This window comes from Micromys minutus (assembly GCF_963924665.1).
Source record: "Micromys minutus genome assembly, chromosome: 23".
NCBI lineage: Eukaryota > Metazoa > Chordata > Mammalia > Rodentia > Muridae > Micromys > Micromys minutus.
Window position 1 is genome coordinate 31,733,769 of NC_137958.1, and position 24,681 is coordinate 31,758,449.

The 24,681-nt window shown below is 40.0% G+C and overlaps 1 pseudogene across 1 annotated transcript; it reads left to right on the top strand.

Annotated features, from left to right (window-relative positions):
* Nucleotides 1-1,183: 1,183 nt before the first annotated feature.
* Nucleotides 1,184-23,640, top strand: LOC308435759 (large ribosomal subunit protein mL42-like; annotated as a pseudogene). The gene is made up of 3 exons: nt 1,184-1,252; nt 3,367-3,562; nt 23,229-23,640. The product of its transcript is annotated as a large ribosomal subunit protein mL42-like (transcript).
* The last annotated feature ends 1,041 nt before the right edge of the window (nt 23,641-24,681 follow it).

The following is a 24,681-nucleotide window of genomic DNA, read 5'->3' on the forward strand; positions in this document are numbered from 1 at the left end:
ACATTGTTTCATTTAGATACCATACAAGCTGTTACTCATTGTCTCTATATCATGTATTCCTAGAGGATGCATTTATTTATTTGTGTGCATGTGCAGATGAAAAAGGAGTAAGAGGAGAAGGAGGGTAAAAATTTAAAGTGGTGGTGGAGGTGGTGGTGGTGGGAGTGGTAGAGGTGGTGGTGGTGGTGGTGGTGGTGGTGGTGATGGTGGTGATGATGGTGGTGGTGGTGGTGGTGGTGGAGGTGGTGGTGGTGGTAGTGGTGGAGGTGGTGGTGGTGGTAGTGGTGGTGGTGGTGGAGGTGGTGGTGGTGGTGGAGGTGGTGGTGGTGGTGGAGGTGGTGGTGGTGGAGGTGGTGGTGGTGATGGTGGTGGTAGTGGTGGAGGTGGTGGTGGTGGTGGTGGAGGTGGTGGTGGTGGTGGAGGTGGTGGTGGTGGTAGTGGTGGTGGTAGTGGTGGAGGTGGTGGTGGTGGTGGTGGTGGTGGTGGTGGTGATGGTGGTGGTGATGTTGGTGGTAGTGGTGGAGGTGGTGGTGGTGGTGGTGGTGATGGTGGTGGTGATGGTGGTGGTAGTGGTGGTGGAGGTGGTGATGGTGGTGGAGGTGGTGGTGGTGGTGGTGGTGGTGATGGTGGTGGTAGTGGTGGAGGTGGTGGTGGAGGTGGTGGTGGTGGTAGTGGTGGAGGTGGTGGTGGTGGTGGTGGAGGTGGTGGTGGTGGTGGTGGTGATGGTGGTGGTAGTGGTGGAGGTGGTGGTGGTGGTGGAGGTGGTAGTGGTGGAGGTGGTGGTGGTGGTAGTGGTGGAGGTGGTGTTGGTGGTGTTGGTGGTGGTGGTAGTGTTACACTGTGTCTAGTATTATTATTGGTACATTACTATTTAAATCAAGCTATAATTCAGTATAACTAGAACTTTTATTATAATCATATGTATAGTTTGGAGAAGAAAAGCAAAGAAAGCTCAGAAACTTGATGTAAGATTTTCCAGCTTGAAGGTGTTGAATGTAGATAAAAGGTAAGGAATACTTGGTGGCTTGTATACTTGTCAGGTCGTGCTTCCAATGAACACAGGGTTGGGGAGGGGAGGCACTGAGTTCTCCCCATCACCATTCAGTACAGAATAACCTGCCTCACAGTGAGGGAGGGGGTTCTTTAAGATGGGGACTTCCAGATGTCTGGACCCAGACCGCACATGTTAGGTGTGTCAAAGCAAAAAGACAAGAGAATACTGAGAATCAGGGTAGAAAAAGTCGTGGACTGCGTAAGAACTCAGATGATTCTGTTCAGACATTCATGAAATGATGTGGGATGTAGAGAGAAAATGCACACATGTACCTGAAAACCATCTCATAAGGGCTTCATATCCTTCTATTTTTTTTGCTCAGGAATCTTCTCTGCATGTTCCACCATTAACCTTAACAACCCTTGACTGCCATTCAAGCCACCTCCTGCTTCCTTGTCCTTGCTAACCTGAACTGAATCACCTCTTTGCGATAGCTCCTGGCACATAGGATTCCTGTGTGCAAACGGCAGTCACAGCTGGCTGCACCCTGGATATGTATCCAGAAAAAGAAAGAGGTTCCCCTCATCCTTCCTTGACTTTGCTTTAATAGCATGAACATGAGAACTACCCTGTGGTCTGGCAGACTTTTATGTCTGCAGTCTGTATCACCTTGCCTGGACTGCTCCTCACACACATCCGTTTCCTGTGTTAAGACTCTATTGATTCATTGCTATGGGAAACAGAGGGGAAGTCGCCTGTGGATGTACAGCTAGAGAATGTGAGACAGTGAGTTATTTAACTGTGTGTTACCTCTCCCAGAAGGTAGTGCTCAGACCAATTGTCAAACATTACTCTAGATTGCTACAGATTTCTCTTCAGTTATCATCTTTTTTTGGGAGACTGGCATTTAAGTCAGTCAATTTTTTTAAAACTAAAGCAGATTACCCTCTAAATACTAATCTTCTGTACTGAAGGCAATAAATAAAAGTCCCTCCCCAAAAAAGATAAATTAGAAATACTTTGGGATTCAAACTGCCGGAACAATTTTTCCGGGAACTCTGGACTTGTCAGGGTGACTATAAACACACGCACACTCTCTGTTTCTCACTTCTCCTCCTCCTCCTCCTCCTCCTTCTCCTCTTCCTCCTCCTCCTCCTCTTTCCTCTTCACCTAATCGTGCTGTTTTGGGAGACTCTAAAGGCTTTGAGAGGTGCCATTAACTAGAAAAAGCATGTCACCTGAGCTACTAGGTCTCTAGGGTCAATTATCTCTGGCATCTTCCAGTCAGTCTCTGCTTCCTTTTCTGCCAACCTGCAAACTACCTCTCCATCCTTCTTGTCTGCTATGAGCTCCAGAATGATGGACTGAAAACTCAGAAACAATGAGCCCTGGTTAACTTTCCAATCATTAAAGCCGCTCGTCATGGATTTTGTTACAGCAGTGGGAAAGATAGTCAGTGTTGACAGCTACTGTCCAGTGGGAATGCAAGTGCTGTGGGAGACTAGAGTTGGTGGGTAAGTGTGTCTTCCTTTCCCCTAAGCAGACAGTCCTGAGCTGCTGTGCAGACAAGCCACATTCACTGCTACTCCAGGTACAAGAGCTTGCCATAGCCTCCAGTGGCTTACAACAATGCCATCTCTTTGTCTTTAGGATTACTTTTTATTAGTTAATCTTTTTACTTTACATCCCAGTCTTTTCTCTCCAAGTCCGCCCCCCTCACCTCCGCTCCTCCTCATCCTCCTGTTCTCACTTTCTAATCAAAAAGCCCCCCCAAAAAAACGGGAGACCTCCTATGGATTGTCATACGGAGTTGCCTATACCTTCATTGTCAGAATATCAGCAGTTCAGTCCCCATAGCAAACACCAAATATGACTAGGCACATCTTCTCCCTGTTGTAGCTAGGCAAGGTAGCCCAGTTAGGAGAAAGGAATCCAAAAGCAGCCAAAGTCAGAGTCAACCCCTGCTCCTGTTGTTAGGAGTCCCTCATGAAGACCTAACTATACAACTGTTACATATATGCAGAGGGACTAGGTCCTTCCCATACATGCTTTCTGGTTGGTAGTTCAGTCTCTATGCACCTCCAAAAGCCAGGGGTTAGTAGATTCTGTGGGTTTTCCTGTGGTGTTCTTAACCTCTCTGAGTTCTTAAATCCTTCATCCCTCTCTTCCAGCGAATTCTCTAAGCTCCATCTAATGTTTGGGTGTAGACATAAATTCTTTCCAACCTACTTTAATAAATGTTTAACCTCTCCTCTAGCCTACCACTCACCAGGGGTAGTGAAAGAGAAACGTTATTAGGTAACAGGAAATCGACCTGTTTAGAAATATTGGAGGGGGATGTTCTTTGGGGCGAGCTCAATCTTCTCTATCAGGATATCAGCAGTTCAACCCCCTGGCAAACACCAAAGACAAATCAGCAGCAGTGGTTCAGTGCTCTCACTAGCCAGACACCATATGTGAACCAGCAGCTGCAGTTCAATTCTGAAGAAGCTGCAAAGCTCGCCAACTGGTCCATGGCGTTGGAAGCAGCAAGTGCCCACCCACAGGAACCTCAAAAGAAGTTCTTTGGTGAGTTTCTCTCTGGCATCACCACTAGTGGAGCTCAGCAAATGCAATGTAAGGCTAACCAGTACATGCTTCGTTCATGAAGAATAGAGAGGCATAGCAAAGCAAACCAATGCTAAAGCTCCCACTGTCTTATTAACATTTTTTCATCATGTGTCCTTTCATGTGTCTGCTTTAGAAAACCATCCTTTGACCTGTGCCTGTTTCAGCACAACAATCTTTCATGTGTCTGCTTTAGCAGAACATCATTTGGTCTATGTACCCCAGCAAAACATCATTTGATATAATTGACTTTCCAAACAAACCAGAAGTTTTTACATCCTTTGGCTGTGGGCCTCAGCATCTGTTTCATCAGCTACTGGTGATGACAGTTATGCTAGGCTCCTGTCCGCTAGTAGAGAAGGATATCAGTAATAGTGTCAGGGTTGGGTCCTCTATCATGGAATGTGCCTCAAGCTGGGACAGTCATCAGTTGGCATTCCTTCCATTTCTGCTCCATCTTTACCCCTGCACAACTTTCTATCAGGAGAAATTGTGAGTCTAAGGTTTTGTGGTTGGGTTAGTGTCCCAGTCCTATTTGAAGTTTTTTTTCTTGAGGAGATGGACAGTTCAGGTTCTATATTTCCCATTGCTAGGAATCTTAGCTAGGGTCACCCTCATAAATTCTTGAAAATTTTCATTTTACTAGGTCTCTAGCTTGTCCCAGAGATGCCCTACCTCATCCATTCCAGTTTTCTCTCCCCCCACTTGGTATCTCCTGCTTCCCCCAACTCCTCCTTCACCCAGTTCCCTCCCTCCATTCAACACCTCCCCAGGTATATTCTATTTCCCCTTCTCAGTGAGATTCTTGAGCATCTTTGTTAGTTGTCTTCTTTGGGTCTGTTGATTATAATATGGTCATCCTGTACGTTATGGCTAATATTCACTTATAAGAAAGTACATACCATGTTTATCTTTCTGGGTCTGGGTTAGCTCACTCAGAATGAGCTTTTCTAAATCCACACTTTGCCTGACAATTTCATGGTGTCTTTGTTTTTAATATCTACATAGTATTCCACTGTGTAAATGAGCCATATTTTTTATCCTTTCCTCAGTTGAGGGACATCTATGTTGTTCCCAGTTTCTAGCTATTACAAAAGAAGCTGCAGGAACATAGGTGAACAAGTGTCCTTGTGGTATAGTGGAACAGCTTTTGGGTATATTCCAGGAATGGCATGGTCACGTCTTGGGGTAGAATTATTTCCAATTTTCTGAGAAGCTGTCAAATTGGTTTCTAAAGTAGATGTACACATTTGGACTCACACCAGCAGCGGAGTAGTGCTCCCTTGCTTCACATCCTCACCAACATGTGCTATCACCTGAGTGTTTTACCTTTTTCATTCTGATGGTTGTAAGATAGAATTTCATAGATATTTTAATTTACATTTTCCTGCTGACTGAACATTTCTTCAAGTGCTTCTCAGCAATTAGAGATTCCCCTCTTAACAATTCTCTTTAGATCTGTACCCCATTTTAAAATTGGACTATTTGGTTGGATGATGTCTAGTTTCTCCAAGTTCTTTTTATATTTTAGATATCAGCCTTCTGTCAGATATAGGGTTGGTGAATATCTTTTCAGTGTCATAAGGTAGATACCATTTACAAGTTGTTGAACTTAGTGCTTGAGCTGTTAATGATTTGCTCAGGAATTGTCTCCAGTGCCATACGACCAAGGTCATTATCCACTTTCTCTCCCATCAGATTTAATGTATCCTATTTTATGTTGAAACCATTGATCTCCTTGGACTTGCATTTTATGTTGGGTCATCTATTTGTATTCTGCATGCAGACATGTAGTTAGTTCAGCACCATTTGTTGAAGATACATTCTTTTTCCTCCTTGTTTTTTATAGTTTCCACTTCTTTGTCCATAAACAGGTGCTCATAGTTGTATGGGTTTACTTCTGGAACTTAAATTTGATTCCATTATTCATTCTGTCTGTTTTTATGTCAATATCATGTGGTTTTAATTATGTTGTTCTATAGTACAGCTTGAAGTCAAGGATGGTGATACTTCCAAAAGCTTTTTTAAAAAAAATTATTATATGGGATTATTTTAATTATTCTGGTTTTTGTTTGTTTTTTCATATGAATTTCACTATTGTTATCTCAAGGTCTGCAAAGAATTGTATTGGAAATTTAATGGGAATTGCATTGAATCTGTAGATTGCTTTCGGTAAGATCGCCATTTTTAGTATGTTAATCCTACCAATTCATAAGCATGGGGGATCTTTTTAATCTTCTGATATCTTCTGTTTTTTTTTTTTTTTTTTTTTTTTTTTTCTTCAAAGACTTGAAGTCCTTTTGATACAGGTCTTTCACTTGCTTGGTTAGAGTTACACCAAGGTATTTTATATCATTTGTGGCTATCATAAAGGGTCTTGTTTCCCTCATTTTTCTACAACCCCTTTATTATTTGTATGAAGGACTACTACTGATTATTTTGAGTTAATTTTGTATTCAGATACTTTGCTGAAGGTGTTTACCAGCTGTAGGAATTCTCTAGTAGAATTTTGTAGGTCACTATGTATACTATCATATCCTTTGTAAATAAAGATACGTTTGATTTCTTTTTCAATTTGTATCCCTTTGATATCCTTTAGTTGTCTTATTACTCTAGGAAGAAGTTTAACTGCTCTATTACATAGATGTGAAGAGACTGGACATCCTTGTATTCTCCGTTACTTTAGTGGAATTGTTTTAGGTGTCTCTCCATTCATTTTGATGCTGGTTATTGGTTTGGTGTATATTGCCTTTATTGTGTTTAGGATTGTGTCTTGTATCCCTGATCTCTCTAAGACACTTAACATAAAGGAGTGTAGAATTTTGTCAAAGGTTTTTTCAGTGTCTAATGAGATGATCATGTGATTTTTTTCAGTTTATTTATTATCTCGACCTCTGTAGGGTACAAGTCTAGACAGAGTTCACAGGCAGTTGATGTCTTGAGAATGGCTTAGGAAGACTCTCATTCCAACTATTTGGGTGGGTGGAAGAGTCCTGTTCATTGTGGGCACTGTATTGAATTTCCCACATCCCAGATTGATATCAACAGAAGTAGCCCCTTATTTGTCTCTGTATTTGTCTACTCGTCCTTATACCTCACAGGAAGCAGGAGACGGTTAAATTGTTTTCATATTAGGGATCTCATTGTCTTCCTCTTTTGCCAATTTCCCCTAAGCTCTTTCTTCAAGCCTTCACCATGGAAAGTTTTCCATTTCTACATGTGCATGTAAGAATGGGCTCAGTTGGCTGATGTGATATAGCTTGATACAATATGTTGTAATATGATAATCATCTCATTTTAAAATTAGCTGACTACTATAATTTTACTTATGTTTGTAAAGTCTTTTCCTATCAGTACTTAGATTAGTGTTTAGTTAAATCATCAGGGATGGGGATTCGAGATGCATCATTTTATTCCCAAATGATTATATTACTATCTATCTAGAGTAGCAATCAACCTGGCTTGCACTTTTACAATAATTATCTTTATTTGCTCAGTGATCATGTCATAGCTTTGCTGAATACTCTTTAGTAAGTATTGTATGCTTTAATAGTTCAAAAGGTGTTGGCAGTTAAACTTTGTCTCAGACTCCACATATTGGCCAACAAGCTTACAGTGCCCATGTGATCCCTGGAAATAGACTCCTGGTAGGAAATTCTAAAACTGGTCCATCACAAAGGGAGGCTGCTCGCAACAAAGGGAACATTCTTGGAGTTAAGTGCAATCCAGTGGCCCATCAATTACTGGAGGTGATATCACAGGTTTGATAGAGTGAGAGACAGGGAGAAGAAAAATTATGGGTTATACTTTAGATATGACATGTGATACCAAATAATAATAATGACACTAGTGCTGAGAAAGGCATTTTTATTTATTTTTAAATTATACTTTTTATTTTGAGAGAATTGTAGATTCACATGTGGTTGTAAGAAATGTAGAGGTATAAGGGAGACAAGGGAAAAAAAGAGAGGGAAAGGGGAGGAAAAGAAAGGGAGGGGAGGGAGAAAGAAAGGGAGGACACCTTGTGTACTCTTTATCCCCCAAAAGTAGCATTTTTCATATTACTGAATCTCAGTGAAAGTGCTGATATCAATAACTGCAGGTTATAGAGCATTTCCACCATCACACAGATCCCTTCTGCTCCTTTCTTGTAGCCATACCGTTGTTTTCTCTCCCATCTGCCCTTCCTACTTCCCAATATCCATTCGTCTTCATTTATAGAAATTCACTTATAAGTGTTTGACACTTTTCCCACTCAGTATTTGTACAGAGACTCTGCTATGTCATTGTCGTTATATACACGAATACTTTGTTTCCTTGTGTTAATGAGTAGTGTCCCATAGCATGGAATGCACTATATTTTATTTTGTAGGATTGACCGGCTATAGTTTGTTTAGACATTTATTGGTATATTTCAAGTTGCCTCTGATCTTTAAATATCATTCTGATTGGATAAAATTTTCAAGTTTTAAGGTTTAAAAAAATGAACTCAGTATCTCAGGTGATTCCATAGAATTGTGCAAGCATTCACATAGAAAGGTTCCCAATTTCTTTCTTTTTTTTCTTTTTGGTTTATATTTTTATTTTGCCATCATTTTTGTCCATCCTCATTGCCTAGGTCCATCTTCCAATAAAGCACTGATACACGGACCTTTTTCCTTCAGGGAAATGCATGTAAGCCAGGTGCCATAAGTCTCTTACACTGTTAGTCACACTCTCAGAACTTTCTCTGCAGAGGAAGGCCCTGTCATACAGAAGGCAAAGGGAGAACTGGCAAGCTGGGGACGAGGCTTTGGCAGTACTGTAGTTGTCCATGTCCTTAATCTTAAATTATGAAATGAGACAGAAGCAGGCACCATGGTTTAGAAAAACTAATTCAAGAATATTTTTCAAATGAATTGAAAACACTGTCTGCATTCCCATGTTTCCTGAAGAATTTTACAAGATAGTTAAAGGCCAGGAAGGAACTCACATTACCATCAATGAATAAAAATAAACATAATCACACATACAAACACACACAGAGACACACAAATACACACACACACAGACGTGCACTGAGAGGGGGCAGCATGGATAGCATTCAGGATGAAAAACAAGAGAATCATGCCTTTTGACATGAATAAACCTAGTAGACATTGTATTAAGTGAAACAAGCCAGACACACACACACACACACACAAACACAAAACAAATTATACATGATCTTACTACATGGTAGCTTAAAACATAAAACTCAGATAAGATAGATATCTCAGTGGGTAAAGTCTTTGTTGCTCAAACACACACACACACACACACACACACACACATGTGTGTGTGTGTTCTTCATTAACATGAAGTTCATGAAAGAGTTTGCCAAGGACCATGAAGTAAGTAAAAGCTTAACTGCTTAACCTAATAAAGATCATGGAATTTTAAATTCTGAGTATCATGAAGTGTCATGTTATAGCAAATGACTTTTTATGTGTCTATCATCAAATCCTCAGACAGAGTCATGAGAAAAAAGAAGGCATGGCTGGTAGAAGTGTCTGGTGTAGGACAGTGACTTGGGGTGTTTCTATGCAGAAGCAGAAAGGGATGTTACATGAATATGTCCTTGGGAGGACTATGTAGGAGTCTGGGATTTTAGATGACCAGAGAAGTTAGATTTGGAATTGACCTTGTAAAGCTTGGCACTGCTTCAGCTGAGTGCCATAGGGGAACACATTGTGTCTCAGCAGGGGATGAGCTCAGAGCCAGTAAAATTCAGTGTATGGAGACCTCTGGCTTCATTAATGAGAGGAAGCCTGGGAGAAGCCACACTGAGTCCTTGTGATACACACTGAATTTTCTCAGTCCTTATAATCTTTTACATAGAGAAACCGTGGGATCCTTGAAGTGTTGTTATAACAGGCAGAGTCAATAAAACCAGGGCAGGTATTGTAGTTGCATTTAAGATTGCCATGCATTACTGTAACCACTGCACCATGGAGAAACATCATACCCCTCCTAGTAAGATCTCCTGTGCCCACTCCCACAGGACTGGGTGGTGACTCAAACGTTGTCATTCTTGTACTATTGATTGGCTGTGCCTTCGAAACAGAAATGTAAATGACCCTTTACATGTTGCCAGGCTCCAGTCTCAACTGAGAGAGCAACTGTCAGTCGTGATGGGGAAAGAGTATTGCCTTGCACAGATTATTCTAACAACTGTCAGCAATTGTGTGTTCAGGAAGCTGTAACTTTTACAGTCTTCCAGAATGAGAATGGGAGACTGGCAACAGTGGAAAGGCTCAAGGTGAAAGGAAACAATAGAACCTTCAGAAGGCAATGGATGAGGAGAGGCAGAAACTAACACAATTAATGAGGGTTTCTAGAAGGTAGTCCCTGCCTCAGTTGACCATGAGTAGAGCTAGCTGGCTCTCAACATTTTCCCTGCAGAGTAGTGAGGAATGAATGCATAAGGACTCCCCCTGAACTCTGGCTAAACTAACCAGAAAAGAAATTCATTACACTATTACTATGTGTTTCACAGAGTTGACAGAAAAGATGAAAAGTTAGGCTCAGACAACGGGCAGGATTCCCATGTATCTGGAAGCCAAAAACCACAACTACTGCTGTGCCATAGGCATGCCCTCTAGGATCCCCAAGTTTAGTACTATGGCACTGTAGTTCCTCATGGAGAGTTATTTCCAACCCCTTTGGTGCCTTTTTTCTTCTACATATAAAAGCCTAGGAACAGAAAGGAAAAAAATACAGATGTGTGTGTGTTTGTGGGAGTGGTCTATATACTCACTAGTGTGGGTGTGTGAGCCTATGCTTGTAGGTGTTTGTATATGTGCTTATATGTTGGGAGGTAAGGGATCAGTAAAATGCTAACTATGCTATACTTTCTTTCTTGCTTTAAAGACAGTGTTTCTTACTAAATTGGCTGCTCATCAGTTCAGTTAGTCTAGGCCAAGGAGCTTAACATATCTGTCTGTTCTGCTCTCCATAGTGCCTGAGCTTCAGGCCCATGCTACCACACCCAGCACTCTGAGATTCTGGGGGTATAAACTTGGATCCTCAAGCTTGTGTGGCAGACCTGTTACCAACCAATGCTTCAATCCCTCTCTGTCACTCTTCATGGAAAACCCGAGTCTGTCTCACACAATGAGTTACATGCTATGGTGATTTGGATTTTAACATGATCAGTATTATTGGTTGGCCCCAAAGATTACTTGCCAATGTCTACTCTTGGAGCTGCAGTGACTGCCTCGGATCCCGTGTGCTTTCTTTCTCCCATAACCGCTCCTACTGAAAAGGCATATGAAACAGTACAGTTTTTTTTTTTTTTTTTGCCCCTTCCCTCCCTTTCCCTTCCCCCCAATTTTCCTTATTCTGCTGAACCTCAGCTCTCCACCCACTGTCTGGATCTCTCTCTGAATGCATGTAGATATAGGATGTCAACCCCAGGAGTCATTCTTCAGGAGTCACCCATCTTGGTTGTTGTTGTGGTGGTTGTTGTTGTTGTTTGAGAACCCTTTTCTCCTATGTTATCTGCTCCATAAGTGCCAAAGAGCTTCCTGTCACCGCTACACCAACACTGGGATTACCCAAGTAGATAGCACCTTGGGTACTAGGGACCAAACATATGTCTTTATGCTTTCACAGTAAGTACTTTATTAACTGAGCTTTCTCTTCCCTGTCAACATTCTCATTTGCTTTTCAAAACATAACTTTATGTACACAATAGAACTGAAGTTTTTATCACGGGGTGGTTTCACATGAGTGATTTATGCTATTTATCATTTAAGTTGACAATACTGGAACTGGGAACAGTTGATCCTTATAGACCTATTTACACATCTGCTTTTTCTGTCAGTTTTGATCAGTTGGATTTTCTAGAACTAGAGCAGCACCACCTACATTTTTTATGCATTACTATGAAAGTGCTTATGATATATTGACAAGTTTTTATTATTTTCTAATGCCCAGAAAATCTCCAGGGATGCTACAGCCTTATTACATTTGTTCCTTTTCTCATTTCATATTCTCCTTAGAGATTTTCCACTTTTTTGTGTTGTTTTGCAGCCATGGGTTTCTTTAACAACCTCATTAAAATCTGTCTATATTTTTATTTTATGATCCATTATATGAGCACATAGAATTTTTAAAAATTTAATTTCTTATTGGATATTCTCTGTATTTACATTTCAAATGTTATCCCCTTCCCCCCATTCCCATCTGCCCTCCCCCTCCACTTGCTTCCATGAAGGTGCTTCCTCTCCCAATCGCACACAGAATTTTTAAATAAGCTTTGCCATAGAAGGGAAATTTTCACCCCTCAGAGTTTGACTTGTGTCTCCTCATGTAGGGATTGCAGTTTCATCTATTTTCTTATAAATATCATGATCTCATTTCTCTTTCTGGCTGCATAAAACATACCTGTACAACATTTTCATCACCCATTCATCTACTGACAGACATAGGCTAGTTTTGTTAGGGTCCAAGATGGCCGGACAATGATACTACAAACTCATATAGTACATAAAAGCAAAGAGTGTTTATTCACTACAAATCCTTCATGAAGGGGTCTCCCCATTTGGGATGGAGACAACTAGTGGGCTCACAGGCCCAGCTTTTATTGTCAGGGGGATTCAACGGAGGGGTATGTACTCCTTTACCTCGATTGGTTAGCTTTATCTCTAGGGTCTGACTCTACAATTGATTAGTCTCTGGAGACTTCTAGCTACCTATGTTTACTTCAGACCAAATGACAAGGTATCCTCAGATTGGCTGTTCACAACTATACTTGGCTGACCCAGGTTCCTGGATCTGAGTTCTTACTTCTGGAACTAGACCTAGTCTCCCAAGCTGTCAGTTTGCAGACGACCTTGGCTCTGAGCTTAGTCTCTTCAGTTCCATTTCCTGAATATTGTGTCACCTACTGAGAGACATAGGCTGGTTTCCAAAAGATGAATTGCAAGAATATATATGATATGCTGTTTTAGGCATGTATACAGCATGCTAGAGATGAGTCAGATGGTAGCTGTACTGGCTAGTTTTGTGTCAACTTGACACAAGCTAGATTTATCACAGAGAAAGGAGCCTCAGCTGAGAAAAAGCCTCCATGAGATCCAGGTGTAAGTCATTTTCTCAACTATGGATAAAAGGGGGAGGGTCCAGCCCATTGTGGGTGGTGCCATCCCTGGGCTGGTAGAACTGGATTCTATAAGAAAGCAAGCTGAGCAAGCCAGGGGAAGCAAGCCAGTAAATGGCATCCCTCCATGGCCTCTGCATCAGCTCCTGCTTCCTGACCTGCTTTGCTTCTAGTCTTGACTTCCTCTTGGATAAACAGCAATGTGGAAGTGTAAGCTGAATAAATCCTTTTCTCCAAAACTTGCTTCTTGGTCATGATGATTGCGCAGGAATAAAAACCCTGACTAAGACAAATTGGTGCTAGGAGTTGGGTATTCTTGCGAAAACCTGACCATGTTTTGGGGAGGACTGTGGAAGGACTTTGGAACTTTAAGCTACAAGAGCTATTGGCATATTACAAGCTCTGTGGGCTGTTCTGTAGGAGCTTGGAGGATAATGTTGAGAAAAGTGCAGAGGATGGAAGCCTGGCTTGTGAAGTTTCAGAGGGACGATTAATGACTCTTACCAGGGCTGTTGCTGTTTTGATTGTGAAGTTTCTTTGGTTTTGGTTAGCTGTGGATGAAGAATCAACTGATTAACAAAAATGCCAGAACAACCAAAGCAAAACCTTTGCATTAATGGGACTATTGATGCTGGTCAGCTGGAGCTAAGAAATTAGTGGTGATTAAGAAGAGACCAGCATCACTGAGGTGAAATTTTCTAGAAAGTGTTTTCTGAGAACACAAAGAGGCTGTGTTCCAGAGATAGCCAAGGTTGTATCTAGTGCTGTGGCTGGACTTGGTAATGTGTAAGAGTCACCCAGGTGGTACTGGTTTTGAAGGAATGAAGGGGTCATGGAGAGCAGCTGAGACTTGGCACTATAAGAGGCCATGAAAGGCCATTAGTGAAGGTGCAGCCTCAGTTGCAATTAGTGCCTGGAATGAAGTGTTTTGAAGTGTTTTGAAGATGCCAGTACCATGAGATGGCCACCAAGAACAGCAGCAGCAGTGGAGAACAGGCAGCTGGAGTCTAGAAGACAAGGTGTGTGCTACAAAGGGCAGAGCTGGAGAAGTGACCCAAGCCCTTGGAGGAGCCCAAAAGTTCGTAAGTGGATTCCCAGACATTGCATGGTTAGTGATTTATTTTGCTTTTGTGACTGTGCCATGATATTTTTCCATCTTGAAGGAAGAAGCAGAGCCAACAGTTAAGGCTTTGAGTTGTATAAAGACTTAGATTTTTAAAAGAGTCTGATATTTTAAAGGTATTGCAATTTTAATATGTAAGAATTTGTAAAGACTGTGGAACTCTTAAGGTTATTTAGAGCTTGGTGATGAACAAGAAAGTAAGGGTTGAGGCTTAATAGTGATGTGTTTGTGTGTCAAGTTGACAAGGGTCAATTGTACTGGCTGGGTTTGTGTCAACTTGACACAAGCTGGAGTTATCACAGAGAAAGGATCCTCAGTTGAGAAAATGCCTCCATGAGATCCAGCTGTAAGGCATTTTCTCAACTAGTGTTCAAGGGGGAGGGCCCAGCCCATTTTGGGTGGTACCATTCCTGGACAGATAGACCTGGGTTTTATAAGAAAGAAGGCTGAGCAAGCCAGGGGCAGCAAGCCAGTAAGCAACATCTCTCCATGGCCTCTGCATCAGCTCCTGCTTCCTGACCTGCTTGGCCTCCTGTCCTGACTTTCTTTGGTGATAAACAGTGATATGGAAGGGTAAGCTGAATAAACTCTTTCCTCCCCAACTTGCTTCTTGGAAGTGATATTTTTGTGCAGGAATAGAAACCCTGACTAGAACAGAAGCTATATCATCAGGTAGTTGTGGAATCTTAATACTGACTCCAATGTTGGCTTTATGAAATTGTACTACCACTATATTTGAAAACTAATTCCCCTTCTGCACATTCTTACTAGTATCTGTTATCACTTGTTGTCTTGATGACAGCCATTTTGACTGCAGTGAGATAGAACCTTAAAGCAATTTTAGTTAAAAACAAGCTACAAATGCCAAACACAGTTTCAGACATTTATTGGTGTTTATATTTCTTATTTTTAAAACTGTCTCTTGAGTTAATTAATCCATCTACCAAGTAGATATGATTATTTTGTAATCAACTCTTCTGAGTTCTTTTTATATCTTTGGTATTAATCTCCCATCTTAATATGCTTGACATTGCCTCTCCGCATTCTGAAATCTTCACTCTGGGAATTGTTTACTTATAGTGTGCACAAGGTTTTCTGACTTACTCTATTCTCATTTGTTAATAATTAAGATTGTTTTATGTGCTGCTAGATAGTGGACAGAAGGTTTTTGACTTCATGCATTCTCGTATGTTAAATCTTGAGATTGTTTTCTGTGTTGTCATGAACGTCTTGGCCTGTATTTGTGCAGCAACTAAAATATGAATGTGGTTTCATTCCTCTACAGGAGGAAACCCAGTTTTCCTTGACCATTTGCTCGTTAAAATTGATTATGGGGTCTGAGAATTTCCTATGCAATCTCTGATGTCTTTTAAGTTAAGGATTGAATGTAGAAATAATTGACTTCTTTTTCAGTTTGCATCCCATTTTTCTGAATTTCCTGTCATATTGCTTCAGCAAGTCTTAGATCTCTGTACTGACTAATCCTGGAGAGAACAACCACTCTTGTCTAGTTTCAAGTCTAACAGAAAGTGCTTTCAGTTCTCACACTTAGTGTAAAGTTGACAGTGTGTTTGACATGCAGTTTTTACTGTGTTGAGGCTTGTTTCTTTGCTTCCTAGTCTTTTTGGGGGTCTCTATCATAAAGAGATGTACTTTATCACACAATCTTTATGTAGTGACTGAAGTGACAATGTAATTCCTGACCTTATGAACATGACTTACTATATTCATTGCTTTGTTTATTTGGAACCAACTTTGCATTCTTGAATGAAACCAATTTGACCATAGTGTATAATCATCTTAAATTCTTCAATTCTAATATGTACCAGAATTTTATTAAGAATTTTCTATCCCACAACCCTATCAGGAGGCCAGTGCTCTACTGAAGGCCATGCCAGTACACAGAACCCCAGAGTCCAATACACTCCAATAACTATGGCAGCTCCCACAAACCCAGAGGCAACACCTGTACCCAAAACCCAAAATAGTTTTGGTCAAAACTATTCAGACCAAGAAAACACCAACTGAGATACCCTATAGTGCCCGAAAACTCACCAATTACCAAAACCACATGGCTACTTAGGTTAGAGGATCAGAAAGGAATCAGAAACCAAGGGAGGGAAAATCCATCTAACAAAGATAAAGTCAGGAATCATAACCTAAACTTATAATTACCCAAAACTCAGGCTGATAGGACACAGTAAGAGCACAATCAGCAAAAGCTAAGGCAGTATGCCATCATCCCTAACTTCAAGATATACTACAGAGCATCAGCAATTACAACCACACAGTATTGGTATTCCTGTTGTAAATTCTCAGTTTAATTCTATACCCATTTTTAAATTGGGTTGTTTAGTTTTTTGGTGGTTAGCTTCTTGATTTCTTTATATTATCTTGGATATTAGCCCTCTATCAGATATGGGGTTAGGGAAGATTTTTTTTCCCAATGTGTAGGTTGCCAATTTTTCTTATTGACTATGTCCCTTTCCTTAGAGAAGCTTTCCAGTTCCATGAGGTCCCAATTTATCAATTCTTGATCTTAGAGCATGGGCCATTGGAGTTCTGTTTTGGAAATTTCACCCATGCCTATGAGTTTAAGGCTCTTTCCCATTTTCTCATATATTATATTGAGAGTATCTGGTTTTATGTTGAGGTCCTTGATCCACTTGGACTTGAGCTTTGTGCAAGGTGACAAATGCGGTTCTATTTTTATTTTTCTACACACAGATAGCCAGTTAGACGAGCACTATTTATTGACAATGCTTTCTTTTCTTCATTGCATGTTTTTGGTTTCTTTGTCAAAAATCAAGTGTGTGTATGTGTGGTTTTATTTCTGGGTCTTCAATTCTATTCCATCGATCAACCTGTCTTATGCTGTACCAATGCCATGCAGTTTTTCTCACCATTGCTCTTTAGTAGAGCTTGAGGTCAGGGATGGTGATTCCCCCAGCTGTTCTTTTATTGTTAAGAATTGTTCTCAATATCCTGGGCCATTTGCCTTTCTGGATGAACTTGGGAATTGCCCTTTTCATGTCTTTGAAGAATTGTGTTGGGATTTTTTTTGATGGGGATTGCACTGAATCTCTAGATTACCTTTGGTAGGATGGCCATTTTTACTATGTTAATTCTGCCAATCCATGAGCATGGGAGATCTCTCCATTTTCTGAGATCTTCTTTGATTTGTTTTTCTTGAGAGACTTGAAGTTATTGTGGTATAGATTTTTCACTTATTTGGTTATAGTTACTCCATAATATTTTATATTATTTGAGGCTTTGTGAAGGGAGTTGCTTTTCTAATTTCTTTCTCAGCCTGTTTACAATTTGTATAAAGGAAGGGTATTGATTTATTTCAGTTCATTTTATATCCAGGTACTTTGCTGGAGTTGGTTATTTGCTGGAGAAGTTCTTTGGTAGAACTTTTGTGGTCCCTTATGTATACTATCATGTCATTTGCAAATAATGTGATACCTTTATTTCTGCTTTTCTAATTTGTATCCCTTTGATTTTTGTTGTTATTGTCTTACTGTTCTAACTAGCACTTTAAGTACTATATTGAATATATATTGAGAGAGTGGACATCCTTTTCTTATCCCCGATTTTAGTGGGATTGTTTCAAGTATTTCTCCATTTAATTTGATATTAGCTGTTGGTTTGCAGTAAATTGCTTTTATTATGTTTAGGTATGGGCCTTGAATTTCTGATCTCTCCAATACTTTTAACATGAAGGGGTGTTGTATTTTGTCAAATGCCACTTCCAAGTCCAAGGAGATGATCATGTAATTTTTTTTCTTTGAGTTTGTTTATATAGTGGATTACATGAATGTATTTTCGCATATTGAATCAGCCTTACATCCCTGGGATGAAGCCTACTTGATTGTGGCAGTGAACGATGGTTTTGATGTGTTTTTGGATTCAGTTTGTAGAAATTTTATTTGAGTATTTTTGCATCAATATTCATAAGTGAGATTGGTCTAAAGCTCTCTCTCTTTTTTTTTTTTTTTTTTTTTTTTTTTTTTTTTTTTTTTTGGTTAAGTCCTTGTGTGGTTTAGGTATCAGAATAATTGTGGCATCATAGAATGACTTGGTGTTCCTTCTGTTTCTATTTTATGAAATAGTTTGAGGAATATTGGTATCAAGTCGTCTTTGAATGTCTGGTAAAATTCTGCACTAAGTCCATCTGGCCCTAGGCTTTTATTGATTTTGAGGTTTTTAATGACTTCTTCTCTTTCTTTATTGGATACAGTCCTGTTTAGATTGTTTACCAGTTCTTTACTTTGGTATGTGGTATCAGTCTAGGAAACCATCCATTTGATCTTGATTTTCCAGTTTTTTGATTATGGCTTTTATAGTAGGTTCTGAGGATGTTTTGAATTTCCTCCATTTCTGTTATATTTCCTTTTTACTTTTGATTTTGTGAATTTGGATACTGCCTTTGGGACCTTTAATTATTTTGGCTAGGGCTTTATCTAGATTGTTGATTCTCTCAAAGCTTTTGGTTTTGTTGATTCTTTGTACTGTTTCCTTTGGTTGATTTCCACACTGAGTTGGACTATTTTCTGCCTTCGACTGCTCTTGAGTGAGTTTGATTCTTTTTGTTCTAGGTCTCTCAGGTGGAATTTCTTTACAGGGCCACTTAGTGCTATGAATTTTCCTCGTAGCACTGCTTTCATTGTATTATGTAAGTTTGGGTATGATGTGTAAACATTTTAATTAAATTCCAGGAAGTTTTTAATTTTTTCTTTATTTCTTTCCTGATCATGTTATCACTGAGTAGAGAGTTGTTCAGTTTCTACCTATAGGGGGGTTTCTGTTGTATTTCCTATTATTGAAGACCAGCCTTAGGCTATGGGATTATTTCAGTCTTCATGTTGAGGCATGTTTTGTGACCAATTATATGGTTGATTTTGGAGAAGGTACCATGAGGTGCTGATGAGAAGGTGTATTCTTTAGTTTCAGGGTAAAATATTTTGTAGATATCTGTTACATCTATTTGCTTTATAACCTCTGTTAGTTTCACTGCACCTCTGTTTAGAGCCTGTCTCAATGACCTGCCCATTGGTGAGAGTTGGGTGTTTAAGACTCCCACTACTATTGTATAGGGTTTAATTTGTATTTTGAGCTTTAGTAATGTTTCTTTTATGAATTTGGGTGCCCTTGCATTTGGGGCATAGAATTGAGACTTTCTTTTGGTAGATTTTCCATTTGTGAATATGAAGTATCCTTCTTCATCATGCTTGATAACTTTTATTTGAAAGTCTATTTTATTGGACATTAGGATGGCAATTCCAGCTTGTTTCTTGGGACCATTTGCTTGGAAGAATTTTTTCCATCCTTTTGCTGTGAGATAGTATCTATCTTTGTTTCTTGTATCCAGGAAATTGCTGGATTTTGTTTGTGTGTCTAGTCTGTTAGCTTATGTCTTTTTATAGGTGAGTTGAGTTCATTAATATTGAGATATATTAAAGATAAATGTCTGTTGGTTCCTGTTTTATTTATTTATTTATTTTTTTTTTTTTTTGTGGTTTTATGTGCTTGTGGTCCTCTCCTTTTGGCTTTGTTCTGAGATGCTTAATATCTTGTTTTTCTTTGGTGTAGTTACCTTCCTTGTGTTGGAGTTTGAATTCTAGGATCCTCTGTAGGGCTGAATTGATTGATAGATACTGTTTGAATTTTGTTTTGTCCTGGAATATTTTGGTTTTGCCATCTATGCTGATTGAGAGTTTTGTTGGGTATAGTAGTCTGGACTGGCATTTATGTTCTTTTAGAATATGAATGACTTCTGAAAAGGCTCTTCTGGCTTTCATAATCTCTGTTGAGAAGTCTGGTGTAATTCTGATAGATCTAACTTTGTATGTTACTGGGCCCTTTTCCCTTACAGCTCTTAATATTCTTTTTTATTCTGTCCATTTAATGTTTTGATTATTATGTGACTAGAGGACTTTCTTTTCTAGGCACATATGTTTTGTGTTCTATAGACTTCTTGTACCTTTATGACCATCTCTTTCTTTACATTGTAGAAGTTTTCTTCTATGATTTTGTTGAAGACATTTTTAGGTCCTTTGAGCTAGGAATCTTTGTTCTCCTGTATGTAGTCCAATTATTCATAGATTTTGTCTACTCATTTTGTCCTGAATTTCCTGAATGTTTTGAGTTAGGAGGTTTGTGTGTGTGTGCATGTGTGCGCATGTGTGCGCATGCGTGCTTTGAATTTTCTCTGACAGTTGTGTCAATCTCTACAAGGGTATTTTCTACACCTGAGATTCTCTCTTCTATCTCTTGTTTCTGTTGGTGATATTTACATCTGTAATTCCTAACCTCTTTCATAGGTTTTCCATTTCCATGTTTGCCTCCATTTGTGTTTTCCTTATTGTTTCTATTTCCACTTTTTTGTCTTGAACCACTTTATGCAATTTCTTCTACTTATTTACCTGTGTTTTCCTGTATTTCTTTTAGCAGGTTATTTATCTCTTCCTTAAAGAACTCTATTATCTACATGAGATCAGATCTTAGGTCATCTTCCTGATGTTCAGGTGTGATGGTGTATTCAGGGCTTGCTGTTATGGGAGAACTGGGTTCTGATAATGTCCATGTATATTGGCTTCTGTTGCTTATGTTATTGTGCTTGCCTCTCACAATGTGGTCATTCCTGGTGTTTTCTAGTGTGCTTGACTCTATCTGGAGCCTGCCTCTTTTGACCCTGGGTTGCTTTAGGTCTCCTGGTAGCCTTGTGGCCCTGGCTGTAGCCAACTTCCTGTGAGGCTTTCTAAATGTAGGGTTTTAGAGGGGCAGAGAAGCTGCTTTTCTATTGTCCTGGCTTCAGTAGATCTCCTGAGAAGGCTTCAGACTGTTTGGGTCTTTACAGGAGCAGTCAAGTAGTCTTCTATGAAACTGTATTCCAGAGGGGTCTATGGATTATGGTTTCTGTTTCCCAGTGTTTAGCAGAACTTGAAGGAGGCTTTCAGTCTTTTGAAGTTAGTTGTTTTGCATGCTACAGAGTCCCTGGGAGTTCTTCAGACTGTGGTGTTGGCTGCCCTGTTGCCCTGTGTAGAGAGAAACTCCTGGGATGCCTTTAAGCTGTAGTATCCCGAGTGTAGGGATATCCTAGGTTGTCCCCACCTGTGGTGTCAGATGTGCTGAGTGCAGCAGATCTCCTGGGATGCTTCAGGATATGGTAGTAGCCTAGTAGACTGTTCCAGTAGAAAGGAGCAGTTGAAAAGAGAGTGGTATTTGGGCAAGCATTTTGGGGGGTGGTAGGTCCCGGGGTCCACTGGGCTTCTACCGGCAACCAATGGGACTTTGAGAGGGTTCTTATCAAATTCTCTGAGTTCAGTGGGTCTTCTGGGCTGCCTCAGAATACAGTGTCTTCCCTACTTATTCACTTTTTATTCCTCTCCCTGCCCACTTCCCAGTCACCCCCAACAACATCTCTTCCTCCATCACTTCTCCCCTTCTTTGAGCAGGTGGAGGCTCCCCCTGAGTATCCCCTCTGCCTGGCACTTCAAGTCTCTGCAATGCTAGGTGATTTTTCTCCCACTGAAGCCAGACAAGGCAGTTCAGGCAGACGAACATACTCCATGTACAGGCAATAGCTTTGGGATAGCCCCCAATCCAGTTGTTTAGGACCTGCATGAAGACCAAGCTATACATCAGCCTCATGTGTACAGGAAGCTATAGGTCCAGCCCATGTATGTTCTTTGGTTGGTGATTCAGTCTCTGAGACCCTCAGGGATCCAGGTTAGTTGATTCTGTTGGTCTTCCTATGAATTTCCTTTCTCCTTTGGGACTGCAATCCTTCTTTCTATTCTTCTATAAGAGTCCTCAAATCCTATAGACTGTTTGACAGTGTGTGTCTGCATCTGTCTGCATGAGATGGTGGGTGGAGCCTCTCAAAAAAACAGCTATGTTAGATTTCTGTCTGAAAGCATAACAGAGAATCATTAATAGTGTCAGGGATTGGTGCTTTCCTATGAGATAAGTCTCGAGTTGAGTTTGCTGTTGATTGGCCATTCCCTCAATCTCTGTTTCATCCCCAATTCCTGCATTTCTTGTAGACAGAGAGATGAGTTGGAGAAGAGAAATTTACCTGTATGTGAAAGAACAGCATAAACCCAATTTGTCTCCATATAAGGACCCCCTTTGATTCTATTTAAGGAACAGGCCTGATTTTGGGGAAGAAAAGAAAATGGCTGTAAGCCACCAACTCCAGGAACAGACCATAAGTCCCAGAAACTAAGCCATAAGACACCAGCTCTAGAAACATATCATAAAATTCAGAACAATATCTTAACCCCCCCCCCAAATACAGAATGGGGATAATCACAAATATGGGGAAATATTTTATAATAGACCACCTGTGCTGGGCAGCCCTGTCTCATACTATGGTTAAATGCTCATGACATAGGAATGTAGACTAGTGACCTCCTGTGACAACCTAGCAGTTACCAATGAAAGTTTAGATTACCTAATTCCTCTATAGAGAGTTTCCCTAGCTCCCTACAACAAAAGCCTATGTGCCTTTGTTTGGGGTCTCCATTTTGAAAAATGGTTGACCCCCACATGCTGGTTGTTCTTATAGAATAGACACTCTTTGGTTTTGCATAATGTCTGAGTCTAAGGTCTTCCTTCAGCAATTTTCAAACCCTTACATATACTTCATGATCCATAGGTCTGATGATGGTGGGCAGAGAGATGGGGGAGAATGGAAATTCCCCTGCTCTATCAGAATGCTCAGGTCAGCTCAGCTTGCTCCAGAGGACTCGAAAACCAGGGAGAATGGGTGGGGGAAGAAGAGCTTACCTTTATGGTTCAGACTAAGCAGCTCTGGTAAAGGTGGAGGAGTGGTGGTAGAAGAATAGAGGGAGGTTCCTCTCTATTATTCAGGATCCACAGGTCTGAAAAGGGTGGGGATAGAAGTGGGAGGAGAATGGAGTTCTCCCTCAGATATCAGGCTGCTCAGGACAGTTGTCAAACACACTTTTTAAAAGAAGCCAGTAATTCACACTAGAAAGTATCTTCAGTAAATGGTCAAATCTGGTCAAACTGGATGGGTGTATATGGAAGAATGCAAATAGATTTCACAGTGCACAGTACTCAAGTTCAAGTGGATCAAAGATCTCAACATAAAGCCAGACACAGTAAAACTGATAGAAACAGTTTGGGATAGCCTTGAACACTTTGGCACAGGAGACAACTCCCTGAATGGAACTCCAATTGTACTGGTACTAAGATCAACAATTAATAAATGGAACCTCAGAAGCAAGATAGCAAGCAAGCAGAATGAAAATCTCTGTATCTAGCAACAGGTTTTAGTGTCAGTTTCTCTTTACAATATTGTTTTTCAAATTACTTGGTAAGGATCATGGTCAGGGCAGTAAAATGAGCAATATCAAACAGAACTATCTGGAAGCATTTCTTTCCAATACAAAATGGAGCTTTATCAAGCTCTTGTCACATATCTACATTTTCTTCTCTTCCAGATGACTACAATTGCAAGGTAGAGCTCACTTTGAAATCCGACAGCAGGACAATAGTGTGCTACATCCCTTCTGTGGACATCACCTATGGACACACCAAACTTATCTGTCAGCCAACTAGTCTGCATAATAATGGGGAAACCCATGAGAAGATGCAGAAAACCAAGTTAGGAGGAAACTGCAAGCATCTCAAGCCAGGATCCATGATAGAACCACTCAGCAAGGTGTTCATCACACCTTCACCACAAAGCATTGCTGGTTCCCATACGGACAATATCACAGACATCGTAAGAAACTGAATCCTCCCAAAGACAGATGACTACTCTTGATTCTCTGAGCATCAAGAAAATGTTGCTTTGTGTCTTATTTGTCAGATGAGAATAGTGCATACTGTACTCATTAAGATGGTATATATAGGAAAAGAATAAAAATGCTGTTTCATGTAAAAAAAATAAATGGAACCTCATGAAACCAAAAAAGCTATTGTAAGGCAAAGGACACTGTCTATCAGACAAAGTGGCAGTTTCCTGAATGGGAAAAGATTTTTTTTTTTTACCAACTTCACATTTTTAAAATGTCTAATATCAAAAGTATATAAAGAACTCAATAAATTAGATATCAACAAAAACAAATAATTCAACTAAAGTGGCATACCTATATAAACAGAATTCTCTAAAACAAATTGCAAATGGCTAAAAAATATTTGAAATGCTCAACATCCTTAGCTACCAGGTGAAAGCAAGTCAAAACTACATGGAGATTCCATTTTCTATATGCCAGAATGGTTAAGATCAATAACACAATGACAGCTTGTGCTGGTGAGGATGCAGAGCAAGAGGACCACTCCTTCATTGATGCTGGAAGCACTAATTTGTACAGTCCTCATGAAAATCAATATGGCAATTCCTCAGCAAATGTGGAATTGATCTAGGTCAAAAACCATCTCTATCACGTCTGGGCAAATACCAAAGGATGCTCTATCCTACCACAAGGACACGTGCTCAATTATGGTCATTGTGACTTTATTCACAATATCCAGAAACTAAAAACAACCTAGATACCCCTTAACTAAAGAATTGATAAAGAAAATATGGTACATTTACAAAATGAAATATCACCCAGGAGTTAAAAAAAAAAAAAAAAAGTGGCATCATGAAATTTGCTGGCAAATGGATGCAACTAGAACAAAATCGTTGTGAGGTAACACAGACCAAGCAACACAAATATAATATGTATTCATTTATAAGTGGATATTAAGTAACAATAATGAAGCTCCAGTTTATAGATCCAGAGAGTTTAGGGGATAGAATAAATTTTTTGGGTGAATTTGGGGCAGGTGGAAAAAGGAGCAGGAAGGATT